Source organism: Ceratotherium simum, chromosome 24 (assembly GCF_057802395.1).
Source record: "Ceratotherium simum simum isolate JZ-2026a chromosome 24, ASM5780239v1, whole genome shotgun sequence".
NCBI classification, from domain to species: Eukaryota; Metazoa; Chordata; class Mammalia; order Perissodactyla; family Rhinocerotidae; genus Ceratotherium; species Ceratotherium simum.
The window spans coordinates 34,612,826-34,624,808 of record NC_141923.1 but is presented as its reverse complement, the minus strand read 5'-3'; positions in this window follow the sequence as shown (position 1 = coordinate 34,624,808).

Here is an 11,983-nt window from a genome sequence, read left to right as displayed (position 1 = left end):
GATCATTTCCAGGTCTCTGCTCATTCCATTTAGAATCTGAGGTTGAAGTCTATTACCATTGGCTGTCCCCTGGGATCTGAGAACTCATCTGGGGTTTGTCCGGCCTCTCCAACACCATCATCCAAACTCCACAGTCATCACCACTCTAACAGCTTGAAAGTGATGCAAAGATGGAGCAGCAGTCCGTTTGGCTTTCTCCCAGTTCTCTAGGCCCCTCTGGGGTTAATCAGCAACCACCTATCTTTGTGTTAATAGCATAAGCCTCTCTCACTAGAACACCTGGAGGAAACCCAGAGGAAGGCTTAAGATGAAGCCAATTTTGCAGTAATTATTCTGACCATCACTCTGTTTTAGCTGAGCTTATACTCTCCAGACAAAAACAGCTTGCTGAACCCACCCAACTAGCTGGATGGATGTGTAGCTCTCAATGTTCCTTAAGCTGCCTTGTGTTTTGCTAATACTTTCCATGCCCACATCTCAGCTCCAGAGTCTCCTTCTGCTGTGAACTTCAGGCAACATCTCCCTATTTCAGGTACATGGGGTTTAGTAAAGTGTCCTGAGAGCATCTCACTGATGGAATTCTTTTTTTGTGTGTGTGTGTGTGAGGAAAACCAGCCCTGAGCTAACATCCGATGCCAATCCTCATCTTTTTGCTAAGGAAGATTGGCCCTGGGCCAACATCCGTGCCCATCTTCCTCTCCTCTATACAGGACGCCACCACAGCATGTCTTGAGAAGCGGCGCGTCAGTGCGCACCCAGGATCCAAACCTGCGAACCCTGGGCCACCAAAGCGGAGCGCACACACTTAACCGCTGTGCCACCGGGCCGGCCCCTAAGTGGTGGAATTCTTTAGTGGCATCTTTCTGGCCCTTTTCCCACCCTTCCAGCCCATCCTGATGGTGGTGTTCACACTATTGGAGAAATAATAGACCTTCTTAACTGGGATTGCTGACCATTTTTCCTAGTAACTAACCCAAATGGCCTTGGGTGTTAGGTGATTACCTGTGCAGGGGGAAGGGGCCAGGGTCTGGGAAGGTGGAAAGGGTGGGTAGGGGACACATGGAAAACAGTTCCCTGCTGTATTAGTCAACTAAGTCTACCATAACGGAACACCACAGAATGGCTTAAACAACAGAAATTTATTTTCTCAAAGTTCTGGAGACTGGAAGTCCAAGATCAGAGTGCCAGCAGGTTTGGTTTTCCTTAAGACCTCTGTCCTTGGTTTGCAGACAAATACCTTCTTGCTGGGTCCTCACATGACCTTTCCTTTGTGTGTCCTCCTAGTGTCTCTTCCTCTTCTTATGAGGACACCAATTATAGTGGATTAGAGTTCTGCTCTTATGACCTCATTTAACCTTAATTGCCTCCTTTTAAAGGCCCTGTCTCTGAATACAGTAATATTGGGGGTTAGGGCTTCGACATATGAATTTTAGAGGGACACGGTTCAGTCCCTAACACCTGCCATAACTCTGTTTCCCTCAACACATCCTCTCCCGTCATCTGATGCCACCCTTCTAATCCTGAATGGGAGAGAAGTAGATATTGGTCAAGAAATGGCAGGTGTGACTCTGTGCAGTCAGTTTGAAAATGGCTAAGCTAGGTAGAGAGGGTGCCTGAGATGGGTAGAGTGAAGAGATGGATGGATACATAAAGGGATGGTTGGATGGATACACAGATGGATGAATACAGGACTCAGGTAGTGCGTTGACAGCACCAGGGCGGACATTACATTATACTTCTTTGAAGTTGTAGCTCTTTACAGTGCAGGGTCTGCAAACTCAAATGCTCATGCTAGACAGTTAACAGAGTTCCAGCAAGAGGCCAGGTACAATAACAGGGAGTAGTGGGGACTGTGACAAAATAGAAAAAGAATGCCCTGCCTAAAGGGGCAGCATGTACTAAGCTCCAGCCAGTTGTTACTTTGTGGGATGCCAGCCTAATGTTGCAGAACTTCTGATTTTTCAAGGGAAGCCAGAATCTGGATTTTCAGAGGAAATCTTTCTTTAAATAAATCTTTAAATTATGGCAACTAATTAAAAAATTATAAAATACTGTGTGGGTCAAATAAACACATTTACAGTCTGAAATGAATCCTGGATGCTGCCAGAGTTCTTCTCTAAGAATACTAGAAAGATATCTGTGATGTCATCACATGAGGAGGTGGGTGTTCAGGAGCTCGGGCTCGTGAGTCCACTGTCTGGATTCATGTTCTAGTCCACCACCTACTAGCATTGTAATCTTGGGCAAGTCACCCATGTAACTCGCAGTGAGGTAAGGATGAAATTAGTTAATACATGTAGGTGCCCAGAACAGTGCCTGCTGCCTAGTAAGAAAGCAATAACTGAGCCAGTTTTATTGGGCAGCGTCACTAAACCTCGTGGTTTCCTCATTTGTAAAATGGGGACAACACTTGCTTTTCCTGTCTCCCAAGGGATTGTTGTGAGACTAAAAGAAGAATATGCATGAAAGGGCATGCCAAGAATGGCTTGCAGGGGCTGGTCCGGTGGCGCAAGCGGTTAAGTGCATGTGCTCAAGTGCATGCGCTCTGCTGCAGCAGCCCGGGGTTCGCTGGTTCTGATCCTGGGAGCGCACCGACGCTCCTCTTGGCAAGCCATGCTGTGGTGGCGTCCCATATAAAGTAGAGGAAGATGGGCACAGATGTTAGCCCAGGGCCAGTCTTCCTCAGCAGAAAAAGAGGAGGATTGGCAGATGTTAGCATAGGGCTGATCTTCCTCACACACACAAAAAAAAGAATGGCTTGAGCATTGCATGCGTTCCTCGTCTTACTAGACCTGTAAAAGAGGCTAAGCCTTCCCAGGACAGGGCTGGGAATCCATGGGAGGAGGAGGATAGCAGTAACTAGAACTGGTCCTTTTCTCTTCTAAGGGTCATTTGGCCATTTTGCTCTTCTTAGGCTTTGGTGAGTTTTTCTTTTTTATTATGAAATTTTAAAACATTCAGAAAAGTAGAGAAAATAGTATCATGAACACCCAAGGACCCTTGTCTAGATTTAGTCATTGTTAGCATTTGCTACATGCGCTTCATCTTAGTGAGTGTTTCTGGCAGAGACACAGTCAAGGAAATGCCGATGATGGAGGCATACTGGTACTGAACGGGAGCCGAGGGCCTTCACTACCTCAGGGATGCCTTATTTTTGCAAGAAAGCAAGACCCAGTCAGATGTAGATGGTTCTCTTTTGGATAGGACCCCGAAGGAGGGAATTTTGCCAGGATAGTTTGTTTTAGATGATACACTGGTACCACCTTAAAGAAAGTGATATAAGCTGGGACACAGATTATTTTATTATTTATAAGATTTTCATTTATTGCTATTTTTAAGGTTTTAATTTTTTTGCAAAAAGAATGTATTCATGTATTACTCCTGTAACTGAAAATCAAAAATTTCTAAAGAGAGTTTCCACATGGAAATGTCTCTGGCATAAAGAATTTAGGAGTTGAAACCGTAGTGGATCTGTGAGAAGCCCAGTCAAATCACGGTGATAAAAAGCAATGTTGGTCACTGAAAATGAAAGGTTTTAGGAGCAGAAACACTCAGATTGAAAGAAAGTATATGCCAATTATAAAGGGCTCTTTCTGCGAAAGCGTTTAAAAGAGTCTCTAAGACATATTGCCCCATTACTGCATTTAAATGCGAAGGCTTCTCCCTGGAAAGGATGTCTTACAACGTGAAAGCAGCTAAACTTTGCTTTAAAATTCTATTATTCAGACCCTTCATTAATTTAAGCTGACATTCCTCCTCAATTGGGGCAAATCATCAAAGCTTTATTGTACTGAGAACCTTGAATTCAGCAACAAAGACTATGGGCTTTGGAAGGAGGCGGGCGGAGAGCTCCTGAGGCCAACGAAGGGAGGGGAGGAGAGAGGAGGGGAGGAGGGCGGTGGGAAGGAGGGGGAGGGGGAAGACTAGAGTATTGAGAGGCAGAGGTGAGAGGGGAGGAGTTGGACAAGCAGGGATAAACTTTTGGGGGGACACTAGACAGAAAGGGAGAGGGGCTTCCAGGGGCCCCATGCCGCAAAGCTGTGCTTTGAGCCTCTGCTAATCAACGCGGTACAAGCAAAACCAGCCTACAACTTTGCCCTCACAGATCTCCCCAGAATCAGGATAAAAAGGGGAGATAGGGGATGGAGGAAGGGAAACCATGTCCCTTTCTTCCTTCATTCAGGTGCCTCTTGAATCTTCTGCCCCTGGCACCCTGCCCAGCAACGCAGCGCCTGGCGAGAAGTCCGCCCCGCAGGCCGGGGGCCCGCAGCCCCAGCCCCGGCCATCAGTCATGTCTGGCCCAGTTGTGCCTCCACCCCAGGCCGCCGGCAAGGCTCTCTCTTCCTTTCTGGGGTGATTTACTGCAGGACATATGAGGTGGGATGTACTAGGTGGAATGTATTGGGTTCATTGTTGAGGCAAAGGTGAGGAAGTGTCTTTTGAAATGTGAGGACATCATCCACAAACTTACCGATCATCTACGATTTATAACTAGAATGAAATAAGATTTGTAAGGCGAACTTTAAAGCCTAAGGGAAAACTGGGTTTTTCACTGTGTAACTTTAATAAATAAGATACTGGTTTCGAAAACCAAAATTTGTCCCCGATGGTCTTTTCTCTGCACCAAAACAGTTCTCAAGGACACAAGAAACTGATGTGGACACCGTGGAGCGGACAGCTCCTGGTGTCCAGCACCCCATCCAAGACCCAGTCGGGGAGGCTGCAGGACTTCAGTGCCCAGCCCACCACCTTCCAGCTCTGTGCCCTCAAAGAACCCCTGTGACCTCCCTGAGTCACAAGTTCCCAATGTGTAAAATGGGAATAGAAATCACCTGCCTGGTCTTCACCCTGAGGGGCCCATGAGGGTGACCATGTAGATAAATGGATGGTTTTCCAACCTTCCTTGGCAGTCTGAACCTGGGTTACTGCAATGACCCGTTCTCCGGTTGAAGACATGAATCAGGTCATGCTGCTCCTCTGCTCACAACTCTGAAGTGACTCCCTTTACACTCAGACTGAAAGCAAAGCCCAACGCCCCAGCAGCACCTGCTGTCCCATCGCTTACTGCTCACCTGCTGCTGCCACCCCGGTCTCCGTGCTGTTCCTCCTGTCACAGGCACCCTTCCCCTCGGGGCCTTTGCACTTCTGAATCCTTTGCTGGAATGCTTTTTCCCCAGACAGTCCTATAGCTGACACCCTCACCTCCTTCCGCCAGATATTGGCATGGTTCCCTCACCTCTACATTTTTGCTGAAACGTCACCTTCTCCATGAGACCTACCCTGTTTAAATTGCAGCCCACCCGCCTTACCCCCATCGTGCTCGACTTTTACTTTCCCTAAGCACTCACCACACAGCGTAATAAATAGCTCATTACGTTTAGCATTCATTGTGGGTCTTGCTACAATATAAGCCCTGGAGGGCAGGCACCTTTGACTGGTTCACTGAGTGTCCTGCGCACCTAGAGCAGCATCGGGCACATCAAGGACACTCAATAAATAAGTGGGCTCTTTCTTAGAGGTCTAAGGTATAAAACCCATCAAAGGAAGGCTGCTCCAGTTGAAGAGAATATGAGCTCAAAATCTCTCCCACCATCCCTGCAGTTCTCCATGGAATACCTCTTCCTCAGATGGTGGGGGTGGGCGGGTGGAGGTTGGCAGGAGAAGGGATGGGGGAAAGATCCCAGGATGGATCCTTGCTGTCATTCAGGTCTCGGTTCAACCACTACCACTCAGCAAAGCCTTACCTGTCTATCCTCTCTTTGTTCCATACAGCATGACTGTAATGATTTTAGGCTGGAAAAAATTTATAAGGACTTTTGTTGAGCAGCTACTATATGCTAGGCAGTGTCTGTGCCCAGATCACTGCATAAGTGATCTCGTGAAAATGCCAGCCCTTTCACCGTGGTCTCTTCAGGACCTCAAGCCAGGCCTGGCACGTATAAGGTGATCAATCAATGCTCATTCATTTCCCTAACAATGTTCTGAGGCAGGTACCATTAACCCCATCTCACAAGTGAGGGACCAAGGTTCAGGTTTAGGTAGCTTGCTTACTGTCATACGACTGTCTATGACTAGCAGAGCAAGGATTTCAGTTCTACCCAGACAAACTCCAGTCACTCTGGTTCTGAGAGAAAATGCAGATGAGACCATCCCTCTGGGCTTCCCTCAAGCAGATCTGTCTCCTGGCCACACCAGGAGATGAGGGGAGGGGTGCTTCATTTCTTCCTGGCTTTCTCTCCTCCCCGTGGGCTCACTTCCTCCCTTTGTACAGTTGGCTCACCTGGAGGAGCCTCCTGCCACCTTGTGATTAATGGGCCTGCCTTTCCCACCCTCCTTGGCTGGGTAACCCCGGAGTTAGCGGTGGTTCATCTTGAATCATAAATCAAGTTCTGAAAGACATTGCAACTTTGTTCTCAAAATCTCCATAGAATTCAAATTCTTTGTGAAGGTCGTTTGCTTATGAGTAGAATGATGGATTCATCAAGTCTCTGCCTTTAAGAAGAATCTGGATGGTATCTGCTGCCCTTGCCTCCTCCACAGAAACAGCCCTAATTCATCCATTTAAGTGTGGCTAGAATTCTCCCAAGCATCCCACACTGTTTCCACTCCGGCCACACTAAGGAAAAGCTCCAGCCGTGTTGTCTCTTTACATAAACAGAAATCATTTATAACTTGCATGTTCATTGTGCTCTCTGTATACCCGCTCTTAGCTGGCATGTTCTTCCCTAGCCACCATTGAAGTGTAGCATGCCAGCTATTTACACTGTATAGGGACAAAGCAACTTAGTGTATACCTAGACCTATTTTATGGAAGCTGAGAGGCAGCCTCTGAATCTCTAGTTCCCAGAACTCTAGCCCTGGGACAAAACATCTCTAGAAGTCTGATGTTTGATGCCAGATTAAATATTCTCTTGGAAACAAAGTTTATTTCAGAGTTGCCTTTAGAGGCAATGATGAACTATAGATATCAGGCAGATTTTCATTTTCTGGGTGCTGTTTATTTCATCTAGAACCAACAATGGGCTTTAGAATCTGCTTCTCCCTCTCAGAGACTCTTTCTGGAGGTTTCATGTTCAAAGACTTTAGGTTGGAGAAGCTCAGGGTTGAGTTGAATGTCAGAAACGACCAATTCCCCCAGTATTGCTCTATTAGTAAAAGGCTGGGGTAGTTCTTTAGTTGTGTGGGACTGTTCTGTGTACTGGAGGACATTTGTCCTTCCTGCCTCATGCACAGAATGCCAGGTGCACCCTCAGTAACTGTAAGAAGGAGAAGTGCCTGAAGGCAATATTCCAAGTACCCCTGGTTGAAAGCCCCAGTGACAGTAACTCTGAAAGATGGTGAACACGGGGCAGATACCAGTAAGTTCTGCATTGGTGAGGGGGTCAGTCTACGCCTAGGGGCACCTCCCCTGCCAATGTAAGTTACTTCCCACCCTTGTTGCCTTTGATGACCTTTGTCTGCCTTCAGGTCTAGTCTTGATGAATATTATTTTAATCTCTGATTTCTCCCATGTAAAACTGTGGGCAGTGGGAAAGAGGAGGAAATCTCCTCCTAAGAAGGGTCCTGTTCTCTGGAATGACTTTGGGCTCTTTTTCAGGTTAATAATTGAGAGAGTTAACTAGATATAAGTTCCTAAGCCCAGCCATTAGAGTCCGGGATAGAAGAGATAAAAACAAGTGGATTCACCAGGACCCAAACATGAGGCTGCAACCTGTGGGTCGTCCCCACCTACCCCCTGCATCAGTCCTGACTTGCTTGTCGATTCCTGAGTACTGCTCGTCTCTTGCCTCGCAAGGCATAGCAGGTTCTCTCTAATTTCTGGAAATATCAACATTCTCTGCAAGCTGAATGGCCAGAGCCAGGATCTTCTCATAGGGCAGAGATTCTTTAACTCCCCAGACCCTGGAAGAACCTGAATGTCTATCAAGAACCATCCAGAGAGGCTGTCCGAAGAATCACTATGTCTGTTCTTCTTGTCCTGCTCCTTATTTCTCTTGGGCATAATTAACCACACATGCCAACGCCCCAGCTCACGGGCCATCCATTCCAGCCCTGCATCCCTCCCACCTGTCTTGCTGGAGCAGTGCTCTGTGCAGCTCTCAGCACATCCTGTTTGTTCAGTCCCCTTTGTCTCCCACTGGAGCGACAGGGAGAGAGGATTCCTCAGAGTCCCTTGGCTTTGGGCTTTGAAATCAGATGCTGGCACACCTGATTACACTCAATAGCTGGAAATGGTAAGGATGTCCGATGGGCAGAGGGCTCTTGTTTTAAGCTCTACACACCAGGAAGGCAGGGGCTGGGTCTCCTCCTCGGGGCTGCACTGGAGGGGGCAGGATGCTCTGGCAGGAAAAGCAAACAGTGCAACTGAAGGGAAATTCACTTGAAAAAGAACTCTGAGCCGCCATCAAGCAGCGTATAAGCCCTCCCTGAGGACACAAAGAGGGGCTTAGATTCATTCCTCTCCTCATGTTCCCCTCGTTGGGAAACTTTCAGTTCCAGTAACCATCTGCCTGAGGGCCAGCAGGGTCAAACCTCTCAGTCCTGCTTTTTCTGTAGAAGTGTTGCCTCTGAGACCTTGGCAAAAGGAAGAAAAACATAGCGACTTCAGGCCTTGGAACATTAAAGGGCAGCTCCTGTGCTTCCAAGGGCTCCTCAGCCTCCGTGCACTGCGAGCTTTCCAACAGTGGTGCCACCCTAATGCACTAGTTCAGTGGCTTGCAAAGTTGTTAGGAAAATTTCACACCTACAAAAAGGTATACAGAGCATCCTTGCACCCACACCCGGCTTAAGAAATGAAATATTACTGATGCAGGTAAAGCCTCCAGTGTCCCCCCTGAACCCATCCTCTTCCTCACCTCTCCAGTGACAACCTCTCAGTCATTCCGGGCATTTCCTTTATGTTCCAGTGAGGTGTGTGGCCCTCTTTGGGGTAATCGCTTAAACTTTCTGAGCCTCACTGTCTTCATCTGTATAAAGGGGCTATTGACAGGATTAAAGGAGATGATTGATGATAAATATTTGGCTGTTGTTCTCATAAAAAGGAAAAAGTCAGCAGAAACAACTGGGTCAAATGCAAGGCCCTGCCCAGCCCGGCCCTGACTTGCCCGGACAGCCTGCTCTCCTCTCTGCAGCCCTCTCCAGCCTTCCAAATGCCCAAGTTCCCCAGATCCATCACCTGTTTTCATGCCTTTCATGCCCATTGCCTGCTGGCACATGGCAGGCCCGTGTTGAATGAGTGAATGAGTGAGCGCACGAATGAATGACAGTTCAGTCATCAGACTGACAGTATTCTGCCCAGTTAACACAGGGAAGTCCCCATGTCCCCAGTTCTCCTTCGAGGCATTTTTCTCCTCTAAGTCCCAAATCTTCTTTGTTCTGGAAGCACAAAACAAAGGTCTCTCTATATCCCTCAAGTAAAAGTTGTAGCAAATATAATGGGAGCATGAACTTTCTTCCTCTATAACTTCAACAAACAACAGTTTCAAAGAAAACCCTGGATGGGATTTACTCAGACCTTGAATATCTTTTTCTAGGTGTCTTGCCACTTGTGTTCTTTTTCTTCTTGCAGCCTGTAGAAATTCTTAAAGACAAGGAAATGTACAAACCCATCAATCTTGCTTAGAAAATCCGCTTTACCAACACAGAAACAAATATTGGGAAACATCACTCTGGCTATTAAGGTATTCTCACCCACACCCGTTGTTCTCTGCTAAAACATCTGGTTGCCACTGTATAGACTCAGCTTTAGTCATGGAATTTTAGAGAACGTGTCTCAGAAATGGGATCAAGAGCAAGCCTGACAGTAATCTGCACCCTACCCAATTTGGTGCCCTGGCACTTAAAATGGGCACATGGGTCCACCCTGGAAGGAAATGTGAAGTGAGGGTGAGAGCAGGGGCTGGATTGTGTGCGCAGAACACAAAGGTCAGATTTTTTTTTACTCTTTTTTTTTTTACATTTTTAATTTTTATCATGATTTATCATAATTTTTAGGTGAAATTCAAATACCGTAAAACATTTTAAACTGAACAATTCAGTGGCAATTAGTACATTCATGGTGTTGTACAACCACCACCTCTATCTAGTTCCAAAACATTTTCATCACCCCAAAAGGACACCCCATCTCTATTAGGCCATGCTCCCCAATTCCCTTTCCCCTCAGGTCCTAGAAACCACCAATCTGCATTCTGTCTCTATGGATTTACCTATTCTGGATATTTCCTATAGATAGAATCTATATAGATAGACTCATACAGTATGTGAGATTTTGTCTGGCTTCTTTCCCTAGCATAATGTTTTTGAGGTTCATCCACACAGTACCATGAATCAGTACTTCATTCCTTTTTATGGTTGAGGAATATTCCACTGTGTGGATATATCACATTTTGTTTATCCATTGTTTATTAAAAAATCCATTTGTTTATCCAAGTGTCATCTATTGATGGACATTTGGCCTATTTCCACCTTTTGGCTATTGTGAATAGTGCTGCTATGGACTTGTGTGTACATGCATTTATTTGAGTACCTGTTTTCAATTCTTTGGGATATATAGCTAGGAGTAGAATTACTGGGTCATATAGTAATCCTATGTTTAACTTTTTGAGGAACTGCCATCCTGTTTTCCTCAGTGGCTGAACCATTTTACATTCCCACCAGCAATGTATGACCACGGGTCAGATTTTATCCTTCTGGGAGTCACATTCTAACGTGGTATGAGGCCTTTCCAGGTCTCAAGGGCTATGTTGCATGCACGCAGAACTCACGAGCTATATGTGAAGATACAAATTCTGCACAGGGACAGGGAAGAAAGAGGAGCCCTCAGTACAAGTTGAAGGATGGCCCACAGCATAACAGACTTTATCTCCTTGCTGCACTATCCTTAGCTAAGCAAGGAACAGACTTGAGAATTTCATCATCTACCATGTCTTGTTTTCACTTCTTTCCAGTCAGTCTTCACTACTACCTATTCTCAAGACTACTGGGTCATAGTGGCTTTTCCACCCTTAGCCAGATTCCAGTAAACATGTGGGCCTCTGTTAGTATGTGATCCAGTGTTTAGAGCACCCACATTTGTGAAAGCTGAACTCTACACATGCCACTCATCAACATCTGCGAGCCAGAAATAGGAGGAACATCTTTAAAGAGAAAGCTACAAAAGCAAAGTTATTAATAGTAGCTGTGGAGGAGAAAGGCAAGGCCGTCAGCAGAGCCCCGCTGAATTAGACTCGTCGGAGGGGAAAGGGCACAGAATTGGTTTCTTTCTTGAAACCACTTGGAAGGAGCTGAGGCCTATGTTAAATCCATATGTAAGTATTATTTGATCAGAAGAATAAAAAATACTATAGTATTATAAACTTTCCTTACAGTCTGGTAGCTGAAGTGTCAGCAATTTTAGGGGGAAGGCCTTCCTGAGAGAGGCCTGGGAACCCCTGGGACAAGGTCCTTTCTGTTAGACATGGATCTTTATGGCTGAACAAGGGGCTGAAAGAGGAAACAGAGAAGGCAGGAGCCTCAGAGGGAGCAGGGCCCTGAGAAGGGAACAAGGCCGGAGGAGGCCTTTGAGAAAAGAGAGGAGTCGGGTCTCCTGGATGTTCTCTGTGAGTGTGGGGCCTTGGGAGGATGGCAAGGAGAGGAGGAGAAGGGGAAGGGTTTGAGCCCTGTGAGAATTAATGCTTCCTGTGGGGCTTGGCAGGAAGGAGACTCACCACACCATTTGGAAATAGGTCTTCACAGCTCACTCATAAGCCTTCAGGGGCACAATGGGCTTTGAAACTCCGCCATAGCTGGCTAAGAACTGGAGGCCCCGGGACACAGCTCTGATTTGAGCCCTGCCATTGAACACAGTGGGGGTCTGTTTTTCACAAGGCAGGAGGAACTGGTCTTCACTACCTGCCAGTACATAAAGAATGAACAGCCGGATTATATTTTGGTAATCTTTTGACCCCATTCCCTTCTTGGGGCCAAGTGAAGAACGAGTGATGTC